The sequence below is a fragment of the Entelurus aequoreus genome, linkage group LG01 (genome assembly GCF_033978785.1).
Source record: "Entelurus aequoreus isolate RoL-2023_Sb linkage group LG01, RoL_Eaeq_v1.1, whole genome shotgun sequence".
Classification (NCBI taxonomy): domain Eukaryota; kingdom Metazoa; phylum Chordata; class Actinopteri; order Syngnathiformes; family Syngnathidae; genus Entelurus; species Entelurus aequoreus.
The window spans coordinates 53098708-53114151 of record NC_084731.1 but is presented as its reverse complement, the minus strand read 5'-3'; positions in this window follow the sequence as shown (position 1 = coordinate 53114151).

The following is a 15444-nucleotide window of genomic DNA, read 5'->3' as shown; positions in this document are numbered from 1 at the left end:
TTTTACTAGAATCAGTTGTATTTGTAAGGTTTGCAAATACAAAAATTAGGTTTTACTCACTATGACAGTATACTGTCACACTCAATATGACAGTTTTTAAACATAATTCCTAAACCACACATTAAAAATTGCTAATAATGCCTGTAATAATGCATCCTTGGGAGTTTTACTCGAAACATATGCTTTTTTAAATCTTGCAAACACAAAAAGTAGTTTTTTACTCAATATGACTGTAATGTTCTTAGAATCCTGAGATAATGCGAAAAAAGCAATAACAATGTATTTAAACATAACTCCTAAACAACACATGCAAAATGGCTAATAATGCCTGGAGACATGTATCTTTGTCAGTTTTACTAGAAAAAAATTATTTTGTAAGGTTTGCAAAGACACAAGTTAGTTTTTTTTATTCAATATGACAGTATAACTGTCATACTAAATATAAAAGTTATATAAACATAACTCCAAAACCAAACGTGCATTATGTCTAAAAATGCCTGTAATATTGTACCTATGTGAGTTTTACTAGAATCAGTTGTTTTTGTAAGGTTTGCAAATACAAAAATTAGGTTTTACACATAATGACAGTATAACTGCCATGCTCAATATGACAGTTATTTAAACATAACTCCTAAACCAAACATGAAAAATGTATAATAATGCCTGAAGAAATGTATCTTTGTGAGTTAACTAGAAACATTTTCTTTTACAAGGTTTGCAAAGACACCAGTTGGTTATTTTTACTCAATATAACAGTATAACTGCCACACTCAATATGACAGTTATTTAAACATAACTCCTAAACTACACATAGAAAATGGCCAATAATGCCTGAAATAATCATTCTTGTGAGTTTTACTCGGAACATATGCTTTTTTAAGGCTTGCAAACACAAAAAGTAATTTTTTACTCAATATGACAGTAGTGTTCTTAAAATCCTGAGATAATGCGAAAAAAACAATAAAAATGTATTCCATCATACATCCTAAACAAAACATGCAAAATGTCTAAAAATGTATTTAATATTGAATCCATGTGAGTTTTACTAGAATCGGTTGATTTTGTAAGGTTTGCAAATAAAAAAATTAGGTTTTACTCACTATGACAGTATACTGTCACACTCAATATGACAGTTTTTTTAAACATAACTCCTAAACCACACATGGCAAAACTGCTAATAATGCCTGTAATAATGCATCCTTGGGAGTTTTACTCGAAACATATGCTTTTTAAAATCATGCAAACAGAAAAATAAGTTTTTTTCCTCAATGTAACAGAAACGTTGTTAGAATTCTGAGATAATGCGAAAAAAGCAATACAAATGTATTCAAACATAACTTCTAAACAACACATGCAAAATGGCTAATAATGCCTGGAGAAATGTATCTTTGTGAGTTTTACTAGAAAAATGAGTTTTTGTAAGGTTTGCAAAGACACAAGTTAGTTTTTTTTATTCAAAATAACAGTATAACTGTCTTACTAAATATGAAAGATATATAAACATAACTCCAAAACCAAACATGCAATCTGTCTAAAACTGCCTGTATTATTGTATCTCTGTGAGTTTTACTAGAATCAGTTGTTTTTATAAGGTTTGCAAATACGAAAATTAGGTTTTACACATAATGACAGTATAACTGTGTGGAGAGGCGGGGCCGGCGAGCGAGCAGCGAGGCAGGGACGTGACGGCGCGCTGCATCCACTCCGCACCCAAGATCAAAGCCTAACCTCCCGCCGCGGACCAGCAACGGACTCATAAAAACCCTGGCTCATCTGGCCGTTTTGGACCCCTTTATCTTATTTTCAAAATCCCTTCTGTTCTTGCTGTAGGATATAATAGGAAACTAAAAAATTCACTAAGCCCTACTACAGCAATATAGGCTTACATATGCATTGCCTTGTATTTTTAAACTAACACTATTGTCAATAGGCAGAAACAGAAAATGGTCAATTCACTCTATAAAGTAAATATATATAATATATATTTAAAAAGTAAATATACATATTTAATCTATTAGGCTACAACTTCAAAGAAACGCTGCTCCATGCACAGCTAACATATCAGAAAATGAATAACTGGTGAATGACAAGAAGTCCAATAAAAGGATGTTTATTTATACATATACATCTCTATTCCTCCTGAGGAGGTGGAAGCGGGACTCGTCTCCTCGTTGCCCGATCCCCCGCCAAGTTGAACCACCTGATGGCGTGTTTGGTGACCTCAGCGTCCGTGGCTGACCTTGTCAACACATTTTTACTCACAGCACCTGTAATCAAACAAGATTACAAGACAGATACGTTTATGTTTATGGTATGTAGCATCCAAAGCCAAGTATGCTTACACAATACAAAATATGTGATAGGTATTAAGGAGATTACATTTGAAAAAAAAAACATGACTTAAAGTTACTGGAGGTGGTTAAAATAAGGTGCGTAAACTATGAATTTGTGATCAGGGTATAAGTGTGCAAGACATCCAAAATGTTTAAACAATATCGTTATTTGGTTCCTTGATCAGAGTACTTGTTTGGCTCTGTTGGATGACGGTGGCGGGGGGTTGGGGGTGGGGGGCATAAATAAATATCCATAACCCAACTTTGGGAGGTTGACATTGTTTTCTTATTATATTTGTACTATCATTCTATGTTTGTATTCGTGTAAGCCAGGGGTGTCCAAAGTGCGGCCCGGGGGCCATTTGCGGCCTGCAGGTCATTTTTTAACGGCCCCAGGGCACATTTTTTAAAAATATGATCAAAATAAATAAAAAACATTAAAAGTGGTATTTAAAGAGCAAACAGGTGAAATGTAACAAGAAAATGTAGCAATGTTTACTCTAATCACACAAAGCTGCCATGTAGGCTGTTTCTTTCTTTAAAAAATAATAATGAATCAAAATCAATGTCATTATGAAATATTGACCTATTCAAGGCTTAAGAAGTTTACCTTCGCAATCAGCTGGTCTTGGTTGTGCTTAATAGTTTCCAGCAGGCTAAGGATGTGGATTACCTCAGGCGCTGTTGACAAACAGCAGTATAAAATTAACATGTTTCAGTGTTTATCCTCATTACTCATAATCCTGACATTAGCTATTTACCTTAGTTAATGACAAAAGTTATTGACAAAGTTTGAAGAAAATATGTGATTGCTTGTGAATTGGAATTTTTTCCAAAATTTGTGGCACAGAATGACCATTCGGTATTTGTCAGTTATTGCTCACCAGAGCAGGAAATGTTGTCGGGCATTCTTCCCCCTCGCCATGTTGGCCTGTAGGCCAGGCTGGATCCAGGCTCCTCTGTCTGCCACATGTTGAGGGGTGCTGGTGAGGGGGGTGGAGGGAGTCGAGGAGGGACTGCCGTTCCTAGTGAGGTGGGCATTGTGAGAGAGCCATCAGTTAACCATGACTGGTAATACCCAAGGGGCCTATCTATACACTAATATTTCAGAGATCAGTCCCTACCTTGTGTAACTCTCTGCATGTTTAATGCAGGTGCTGGTGAAGGCATATGAATGCGTCATGGTGAGGTGCTAAGGGAGATAAATTGGTATTAAATGGTTGTGATCTGTTAACCATGGTTACTGGATGCTGAGATATTATTTCAGAGATCAGTCTTTACCTAAAAAGTTATCTCCAGTTGAGGAGTCGAGTTGACAAGTACTCATGACTCTTGCTGGCACTCTGCGAGACGGTGGAGCTGGGAGAAGGGATACAAGGAGAGGGGAATATCTTTAGCACTAAGAATGTTAACCATATCTTTTGGTGGTTTTGTTGTTTTCGATGTTAAGAGATTATTCCTTACTCTGCCTGTGCAATTGGCTTGCCAACCCCAGAGATGTGAGGTCACTATTTCCCGGGTCTTCTTCGCTATCATCTGAGTCCCCGAGACGATGGCTGTTGGGTAACCATATCATTAGGATTATTGCAATACCAAAATTGCCAAATATACATATAGTACAAGCATCTCTGGTCTATTTTTGAATTCTACCGGAAATAACCTTCCTATTACTGTAGAAACATGACAAAAACAAGACGGAACACACTTACACTGGCTTCCTGTTCCTTTTTTCTGGCAGCTCCTCGTTCTCTGCCTCAGATTGCAGGTCTGAGGTGTCGCAGCCCTTTCCATATTGTTGCATTATTTTTAATGCGTCTTTGTAGTTGTCTAAAATTGAATATGTTAAAATGAACATGAGTTTCAAATTAGCTGTAGAGCTGAACAGATTATTATTATTATTGATGATGATAAATCAGGTCTCTCTCTTACAAGAGACCTGGTTAGAACATAGACACAATAGGTTATTCCAAGCATAAAGAGAAGCAACTATGACGTTATTTTTAAACAAGAAGATTATGAATTTGCATACCACAAGTTCGGACAACAGAAACGTCAAATCTTGGCCACTTTGGCTCATGCTGCTCCTCATTTAAAGCGGCCCTTTCAATTCTGTCGGTGTTTTTATAGCTGGGCCAGAAAACCATCCTATCATCATACCATCCATTTGGGACAACCGCAATGTCCCTGTTCATTATAAATTTAATCAGATGAAAAGGCACCCTTAATGTAGAAAGAAAGAAAAGGGGTATTTATTCATCGTCAAAGGAACAACGTGGACAAAAGCATGCACAGGTGTTAGTTTATACAAATAAGCAAGTAAGATGAGCTGAGATTTTACCTGAATGGTGCCCAAAGGTGGTAAGAACTATAAGAAAGGTAAAAGTACAGGTCATAATAGTCAGAACTTCAGCTCAATCGTAAAGTAGGGTTTGAAATTATGGGTGTAGTGTATACAGAGATCAGTCCCTACCTTGTGTAACTCTCTGCATGTTTAATGCAGGTGCTGGTGAAGGCATATGAATACATCCTTCCCCATGGTGAGGTGCTAAGGGAGATAAATTGGTATTAAATGGTTGTGATCTGTTAACCATGGTTACTGGATCCTGAGATATTATTTTGGAGATCAGTCTTTACCTAGAAAGTTATCTCCAGTTGAGGAGTCGAGTTGACAAGTACTCATGACTCTTGCTGGCACTCGGCGAGACGGTGGAGCTGGGAGAAGGGATACAAGGAGAGGGGAATATCTTTAGCACTAAGAATGTTAACCATATCTTTAATATTAATGTGGTGGTTTCGTCTACAACGCTAAATATATCCTGTGGTGTACCTCAGGGATCAATATAGGACCTAAATTATTCAATGTCTAGATAAATGACATTTGTAAAGTTACAAAATATTTAAAGTTAGTATTATTTGCGGATGATACAACAGCGTTTTGTTCAGGAGAGAACACACAGAAGATAATACAAATAATAACAGAAGAAATTAACACATTAAAAAGATGCTTTGACAATCTTTGAATCTCAGTAAAACTAAAATAATGCTATTTCGTAACAGTAGAAGAGAAAGTCAAACACAAATACAAATAGACGGAATAGAAATTGAAAGAGTAAATGAAACCAAATTTCTAGGTATAATGATTGATGATAAATTGAACTGGAAATCTCAAGTAAAAAATATACAACATAAAGTAGCAAGAAACACGTCAATAATGAATAAAGCAAAACATGTTCTAGACAAAAAATCACTTCATATTCTCTACTGTTCACTAGTGTTACATATCTGAGTTATTGTGTAGAAATATGGGGAAATAATTACAAAAGTACACTTCATTCATTAACGGTGTTACAAAAAAGATCAGTTAGAATAATATATAATGTTGGATATAGAGAACACACAAATCCTTTATTTATTGAATCAAAGATACTGAAATTCCACGACATAGTGAATTTGCAAACAGCTAAAATTATAAACAAAGCAAACTATAACCTGCTAGCCAAGAATATACAACAATTCTTTTAAAAAAAAGAGGAGAAAAATCATCTTAGAGACAAATGTAATTTAAAACATTTGTATGCACGTACAACACTTAAGACCTTCAGTATATCAGTATGTGGAATTAAATTATGGAATGCATTAAGCAAAGCAATCAAACAATGTACTAATATGATCAATTATTTATGCTTACATGTGGAAATAATAATAATAATAGTAAATAAAATAATAATAATAAAAAAAGGTAAATAAAGCATAAAATAGTCTCTAATAAATTAATTAAATAAAAAACAGCATATAAAATATATACATCAGCAAATAACAAAAATATAGATCAAGAAAAAGGATCCTTAATATGTGCAGCAATTTTTCCCACTAACATCACCTCATTTTATATTTTTTTCTACAATTAACTATGCCAAAAAACACATAGACATACCTTTTTTTTGTAATGGAAACAAAAACAACATGGCGTCACACACAGCTAGTCCACAGTAAACAGGATCTCGAGCTCCACTAAAGAACAAAGAAAGAAATAATACACACTCATATTAATAGCAAAGAACGGCTGTTTCCACTCTGTTAACGTTACGTTGTTGACTAACGAAGTAACGTTAGCGACCTGGGCCTAAACAACACTGACAATAAAGTAATACGCTTTCGTTTCAACCAGATGGAAATATGTGGAATATCGTAGCATGTAACCTACACACATTCACAGCGTCTAACAAAAGATAGCCTATAAGTTAACTGTATTGAACGTTACTCACCGGCTTCACAAAACACAGATAAAAGACAATTTTACAATAGCACGGCGAAAAAATGACCGTCTTTGTGTGGGTTTTTTGACGAATAACATCTTTTCCACTTTTCTTCGCTCGGGCCTCACCTCCCGCGTGCAGCCATTTCGAATTTTCTGGATACGTGACGTCAGACGCACGTCCCAATGCAAAGCATTCTGGGAGGCGGCGCTGGAAATAAAAGCCTTTTTTTACAGAATATAAAGTTTTACTGCTAGTCCTAATATCAAACAACGTCATTACAATCATACATAAATGATGATGGAAACACAAAGGCCGATATTTACTGCGAATGTAGCAATAAATCAATAAATCTATACTTACGTTCGTGTTCCAGCAAAGAAAGTCCAGAGATCTTGGCTCATGCGCGTACGCGCTAGTAGGCGCGTCCACGTCTGCGGGTGCAGACATTGGTCGGCTCAGCGCGCGTAGGCGGAGCCTATAACTCTAGGCGGCGCGCGCCAGTTTAGTTTGTCGCGTCCGCGTATGCGAATCAGACACGAGTCCGCTCAGGATCCGCTGTCTGACCGTACAATTTTCAGAGGCGGAGCTGTATCCTCTAGGCGGAGCCAAAACGAATGTGACAGTAACGCGGGTTGGGCGACTTGAAGGCGGATCCGTATAGCAGTCTTCTGCTGTGTGGGTAACTCCAAAACCAAACATGCATTATGTCTAAAACTGCCTGTAATATTGTATCTATATGAGTTTAACTAGAATCAGTTGTTTTTGTAAGGTTTGCAAAGACACAAGTTAGTTTTTTTAAATTCTATATAACTGTCATACTAAATATGAAAGTTATATAAACACAACTCCAAAACCAAACATACAATCTGTCTAAAAATGCCTGTAGTATTGTATCTATGTGAGTTTTACTAGAATCAGTTGTTTTTGTAAGGTTAGGTTTTACACAAAATGAATGTATAACTGCCAAACTCAATATGACAGTTATTTAAACATAACTCCAAAACCATGCATGAAAAATGGCTAATAATGCCTAAAATAATGCATCCTTGGGAGTTTTACTCGAAACAAATGCTTTTTTAAATCTTGCAAACAGAAAAAGTAGTTTTTTCCTCAATATAACAGTAACGTTCTTAGAATTCTGAGATGATGCGAAAAAAGCAATAAAAATGTATTCAAACATAACTTCTAAACAACACATGCAAAATGGCTAATAATGCCTGGAGAAATGTATGTTTGTGAGTTTTACTAGAAAAATGAGCTTTTGTAAGGTTTGCAAAGACACAAATTAGTTTTTCTAATTCAAAATAACTGTATAACTGTCTTACTAAATATGAAAGTTATACAAACATAACTCCAAAACCAAACATACAATCTGTCTAAAACTGCCTGTATTATTGTATCTCTGTGAGTTTTACTAGAATCAGTTGTTTTTATAAGGTTTGCAAATACGAAAATTAGGTTTTACACATAATGACGGTATAACTGCCACACTCAATATGACAGTTATTGAAACATAACTCCAAAACCAAACACGCATTATGTCTAAAACTGCCTGTAATATTGTATCTATATGAGTTTTACTAGAATCAGTTGTTTTTGTAAGGTTTGCCATGACACAAGTTAGTTTTTTAAAATTCTATATACAGTATAACGGTCATACTAAATATGAAAGTTATATAAACATAACTCCAAAACCAAACATACAATCTGTCTAAAAATGCCTGTAATATTGTATCTCTGTGAGTTTTACTAGAATCAGTTGTTTTTGGAAGGTTTGCAAATAGTAAAATTAGGTTTTACACAAAATGAGTGTATAACTGCCAAACTCAATATGACAGTTATTTAAACATAACTCAAAAACCAAACATGCATTATGTCTAAAACGGCCTATTATATTGTATATTAATGAGTTTTACTAGAATCAGTTTTTTTGTAAGGTTTGCAAATACAGAAATTGGGTTTTACTCACTATGACTCAATATGACAGTTATTTAAACATAACTCCTGAACCATGCATGAAAAATGGCTAATAATGCCTAAAATAATGCATCCTTGGGAGTTTTATTCGAAACAAATGCTTTTTTAAATCTTGCAATCAGAAAAAGTAGTTTTTTCCTCAATATAACAGTAACGTTCTTAGAATTCTGAGATAATGCGAAAAAAGCAATAAAAATTTATTCAAACATAACTTGCAAACAACACATGCAAAATGGCTAATAATGCCTGGAAAAATGTATCTTTGTGAGTTTTACTAGAAAAATGAGCTTTTGTAAGGTTTGCAAAGACACAAGATAACAGTATAACTGTCTTACTAAATATGAAAGTTATATAAACATAACTCCAAAACTAAACATACAATCTGTCTAAAACTGCCTGTATTATTGTATATCTGTGAGTTTTACTAGAATCAGTTGTTTTTATAAGGTTTGCAAATACGAAAATTAGGTTTTACACATAATGACAGTATAACTGCCACACTCAATATGACAGTTATTGAAACATAACTCCAAAACCAAACATGCATTATGTCTAAAACTGACTGTAATATTGTATATATATGAGTTTTACTAGAATCAGTTGTTTTTGTAAGGTTTGCAAAGACAAAAGTTAGTTTTTTTAAATTCTATATACAGTATAACTGTAATACTAAATATGAAAGTTATATAAACATAACTCCAAAACTAAACATACAATCTGTCTAAAACTGCCTGTATTATTGTATCTCTGTGACTTTTACTAGAATCAGTTGTTTTTATAAGGTTTGCAAATACGAAAATTAGGTTTTACACATAATGACAGTATAACTGCCACACTCAATATGACAGTTATTGAAACATAACTCCAAAACCAAACATGCATTATGTCTAAAACTGCCTGTAATATTGTATCTATATAAGTTTTACTAGAATCAGTTGTTTTTGTAAGGTTTGCAAAAACACAAGTTAGTTTTTTTTAAATTCTATATACAGTATAACTGTCATACTAAATATGAAAGTTATATAAACATAACTCCAAAACCAAACATACAATCTGTCTAAAACTGCCTGTAATATTGTATCTATATGAGTTTTGCTAGAATAAGTTGTTTTTGTAAGGTTTGCAAATACACAAGTTAGTTTTTTTAAATTCTATATACAGTATAACTGTCATACTAAATATGAAAGTTATATAAACATAACTCCAAAACCAAACATGCAATCTGTCTAAAAATGCCTGTAATATTGTATCTATGTGAGCTTTACTAGAATCAGTTGTTTTTGTAAGGTTTGCAAATAGTAAAATTAGGTTTTACTCAAAATGAGTGTATAACTGCCAAACTCAATATGACAGTTATTTAAACATAACTCCAAAACCATGCATGAAAAATGGCTAATAATGCCTAAAATAATGCATCCTTGGGAGTTTTACTCAAAACAAATGCTTTTTTAAATCTTGCAAACAGAAAAAGTAGTTTTTTCCTCAATATAACAGTAACGTTCTTAGAATTCTGAGATAATGCGAAAAAAGCAATAAAAATGTATTCAAACATAACTTCTAAACAACACATGCAAAATGGCTAATAATGCCTGGAGAAATGTATCTTTGTGAGTTTTACTAGAAAAATTAGCTTTTGTAAGGTTTGCAAAGACACAAGTTAGTTTTTTTTAATTCAAAATAACAGTATAACGGTCTTACTAAATATGAAAGTTATATAAACATAACTCCAAAACCAAACATGCAATCTGTCCAAAACTGCCTGTATTATTGTATCTCTGTGAGTTTTACTAGAATCAGTTGTTTTTATAAGGTTTGCAAATATGAAAATTAGGTTTTACACATAATGACAGTATAACTGCCACACTCAATATGACAGTTATTGAAACATAACTCCAAAACATTATGTCTAAAACTGCCTGTAATATTGTATCTATATGAGTTTAACTAGAATCAGTTGTTTTTGTAAGGTTTGCAAAGACACAAGTTAGTTTTTTTTTAATTCTATATAACTGTAATACTAAATAGGAAAGTTATATAAACATAACTCCAAAACCAAACATACAATCTGTCTAAAAATGCCTGTAGTATTGTATATATGTGAGTTTTAGGCCATCCATCCATCCATCTTCTTCCGCTTATCCGAGGTCGGGTCGCGGGGGCAGCAGCCTAAGCAGGGAAACCCAGACTTCCCTCTCCCCAGCCACTTCATCCAGCTCTTCAAGGGGGATCCCGAGGCGTTCCCAGGCCAGCCGGGAGACATAGTCTTCCCAACGTGTCCTGGGTATTCCCCGTGGCCTCCTACCGGTCGGACGTGCCCTAAACACCTCCCTAAGGAGGCGTTCGGGTGGCATCCTGACCAGATGCCCAAACCACCTCATCTGGCTCCTCTCAATGTGGAGGAGCAGCGGCTTTACTTTGAGCTCCCCCCCGGATGGCAGAGCTTCTCACCCTATCTCTAAGGGAGAGCCCCGCCACCCGGCGGAGAAAACTCATTTCGGCCGCTTGTACCCGTGATCTTGTCCTTTCGGTCATAACCCAAAGCTCATGACCATAGGTGAGGATGGGAACGTAGATCGACCGGTAAATTGAGAGCTTTGCCTTCCGGCTCAGCTCCTTCTTCACCACAACGGATCGATACAGCGTCCGCATTACTGAAGACGCCGCACCGATCCGCCTGTCGATCTCACGATCCACTCTTCCCTCACCCGTGAACAAGACTCCGAGGTACTTGAACTCCTCCACTTGGGGCAGGGTCTCCTCCGCAACCCGGAGATGGCACTCCACCCTTTTCCGGGCGAGAACCTTGGACTCGGACTTGGAGGTGCTGATTCTCATCCCAGTCACTTCACACTCAGCTGCGAACCGATCCAGTGAGAGCTGAAGATCCTGGCCAGATGAAGCCATCAGGACCACATCATCTGCAAAAAGCAGAGACCTAATCCTGCGGCCACCAAACCGGATCCCCTCAACGCCTTGACTGCGCCTAGAAATTCTGTCTATAAAAGTTATGAACAGAATCGGTGACAAAGGGCAGCCTTGGCGGAGTCCAACCCTCACTGGAAACGTGTCAGACTTACTGCCGGCAATGCGGACCAAACTCTGGCACTGATCATACAGGGAACGGACCGCCACAATCAGACAGTCCGATACCCCATACTCTCTGAGCACTCCCCACAGGACTTCCCGAGGGACACGGTCGAATGCCTTCTCCAAGTCCACAAAACACATGTAGACTGGTTGGGCAAACTCCCATGCACCCTCAAAGACCCTGCCGAGAGTATAGAGCTGGTCCACAGTTCCACGACCAGGACAAAAACCACACTGTTCCTCCTGAATCCGAGGTTCGACTATCCGGCGTAGCCTCCTCTCCAGCACACCTGAATAGACCTTACCGGGAAGGCTGAGGAGTGTGATCCCACGATAATTAGAACACACCCTCCGGTTCCCCTTTTTAAAGAGAGGAACCACCACCCCGGTCTGCCAATCCAGAGGTATCGCCCCCATATGTCCACGCGATGCTGCAGAGCCTTAAGGAACTCCGGGCGGGTCTCATCCACCCCCTTGCCACCGAGGAGCTTTTTAACTACCTCAGCAACCTCAGCCCCAGAAATAGGAGAGCCCACCACAGATTCCCCAGGCACTGCTTCCTCATAGGAAGACATGTTGGTGGGATTGAGGAGGTCTTCGAAGTATTCCCTCCACCGATCCACAACATCCGCAGTCGAGGTCAACAGAACACCATCCTCACCATACACGGTGTTGATAGTGCACTGCTTCCCCTTCCTGAGGCGGCGGATGGTGGTCCAGAATCGCTTCAAAGTCGTTTTCCATGGCTTCCCCGAACTCCTCCCATATCCGAGTTTTTGCCTCCGCGACCGCCGAAGCTGCACACCGCTTGGCCTTTCGGTACCTGTCCGCTGCCTCAGGAGTCCTATGAGCCAAAAGAACCCGATAGGACTCCTTCTTCAGCTTGACGGCATCCCTCACCGCCGGTGTCCACCAACGGGTTCTAGGATTACCGCCACGACAGTATCTATATGTATCTATATGTATCTATATGAGTTTTACTAGAATCAGTTGTTTTTATAAGGTTTGCAAATACGAAAATTAGGTTTTACACATAATGACAGTAAAACTGCCACACTCAATATGACAGTTATTGAAACATAACTCCAAAACCAAACATGCATTATGTCTAAAACTGCCTGTAGTATTGTATCTATATGAGTTTTACTAGAATCAGTTGTTTTTGTAAAGTTTGCAAAGACACAAGTTAGTTTTTTTTAATTGTATATACAGTATAACTGTCATACTAAATATGAAAGTTATATAAACATAACTCCAAAACAAACCATGAAATCTGTCTAAAAATGCCTGTATTATTGTATCTCTGTGAGTTTTACTAGAATCAGTTGTTTTTGTAAGGTTTGCAAATAGTAAAATTAGGTTTTACACAAAATGAGTGTATAACTGCCAAACTCAATATGACAGTTATTTAAACATAACTCCAAAACCAAACATGCATTATGTCTAAAACTGCCGATAATATTGTATATTAATGAGTTTTACTAGAATCAGTTTTTTTTTGTAAGGTTTGCAAATACAGAAATTGGGTTTTACTCACTATGACAGTAGACTGTCACACTCAATATGACAGTTATTTAAACATAACTCCTGAACCATGCATGAAAAATGGCTAATAATGCCTAAAATAATGCATCCTTGGGAGTTTTACTCGAAACAAATGCTTTTTTAAATCTTGCAAACAGAAAAAGTAGTTTTTTCCTCACTATAACAGTAACGTTCTTAGAATTCTGAGATAATGCGAAAAAAGCAATAAAAATGTATTCAAACATAACTTCTAAACAACACATGCAAAATGGCTAATAATGCCTGGAAAAATGTATCTTTGGGAGTTTTACTAGAAAAATGAGCTTTTGTAAGGTTTGCAAAGACACAAGTTAGTTTTTTTTATTCAAAATAACACTATAACTGTCTTACTAAATATGAAAGTTATATAAACATAACTCCAAAACCAAACATGCGATCTGTTTAAAACTGCCTGTATTATTGTATCTCTGTGAGTTTTAATAGAATCAGTTGTTTTTATAAGGTTTGCACATACGAAAATTAGGTTTTACACATAATGACAGTATAACTTTCACACTCAATATGACAGTTATTGAAACATAACTCCAAAACCAAACATGCATTATGTCTAAAACTGCCTGTAATATTGTATCTGTATGAGTTTTACTAGAATCAGTTGTTTTTGTAAGGTTTGCAAAGACGAAATTTAGGTTTTACACATAATGACAGTATAACTGCCACACTCAATATGACAGTTATTGAAACATAACTCCAAAACCAAACATGCATTATGTCTAAAACTGCCTGTAATATTGTATCTATATGAGTTTTACTAGAATCAGTTGTTTTTGTAAGGTTTGCAAAGACACAAGTTAGTTTTTTAAAATTCTATATAAAGTATAACTGTCATACTAAATACGAAAGTTATATAAACATAACTCCAAAACCAAACATGCAATCTGTCTAAAAATGCCTGTAATATTGTATCTCTGTGAGTTTTACTAGAATCGGTTGTTTTTGTAAGGTTTTCAAATAGTAAAATTAGGTTTTACACAAAATGAGTGTATAACTGCCAAACTCAATATGACAGTTATTTAAACATAACTCCAAAACCAAACATGCATTATGTCTAAAACTGCCTATAATATTGTATATTAATGAGTTTTACTAGAATCAGTTTTTTTTTGTAAGGTTTGCAAATACAGAAATTGGGTTTTACTCACTATGACAGTAAACTGTCACACTCAATATGACAGTTATTTAAACATAACTCCTGAAACATGCATGAAAAATGGCTAATAATGTCTAAAATATAGCGTCCTTGGGAGTTTTACTCGAAACAAATGCTTTTTTAAATCTTGCAAACAGAAAAAGTAGTTTTTTCCTCAATATAACAGTAACGTTCTTAGAATTCTGAGATAATGCGAAAAAGCAATAAAAATGTATTCAAACATAACTTCTAAACAACACATGCAAAATGGCTAATAATGCTTGGAGAAATGTATCTTTGGGAGTTTTACTAGAAAAATGAGCTTTTGTAAGGTTTGCAAAGACATGTAGTAGAATTTCTGACCTTTTGACCTATATTTCTTGTCTTTTAAGAGTCTCCGCTCATTTTCAATACTCTTGTATTTTTGTGCCATTGAATGGACCAGTGGTGGGACAAAAGTGAATATTAAGTCGTGCCAACCTGTCTATAGAATGTGTTGACTGTCTAAAGGATTCGAGTTGTTATGGAACAGATAGGAAAAGCAAACAAGACATTTGACGCACTCGATAAGGAACGATGACGCACAACAGACATATAAAAAATGGCAGAAGACCGGAACTCGGGGGTGATTTTGGCTTGTGTGTGTCTTGTTGGCTCCGGAGTAACTTGTGGTTTGTCTGCACGACCAACTCAATTCAACCTGCACTTCTGATAATGGGTAAATAAATTTGTTGTACTAAACTACTTTTGTTGCCTGCTTAAGCTTCGGACAATCCACTACACAAATTGGCGTCACGAACTAGGATGGTCCAGAACTCTGCAAGTCAACATCCGCCCCCGGCTTCTCTCTCAGGCAGACAACGCTTGCACGTGCGCATCTAATAAAAGGTAAGCTATTTTGCTTATTGTGTAAAAGTTGTCTGTCTGAAGAGAAACGGGATCGGTAAGATGAAAACTGAATTTTTTTTTCATAAAAGATAGTTCTCCAAAAACAACCTAGACTGGGGCATGTGTTGGTTGGCTTGAGTTGTTTTATATGTGATCATTTGTCTGTGTGTTTGTTGAAAACTTGTAA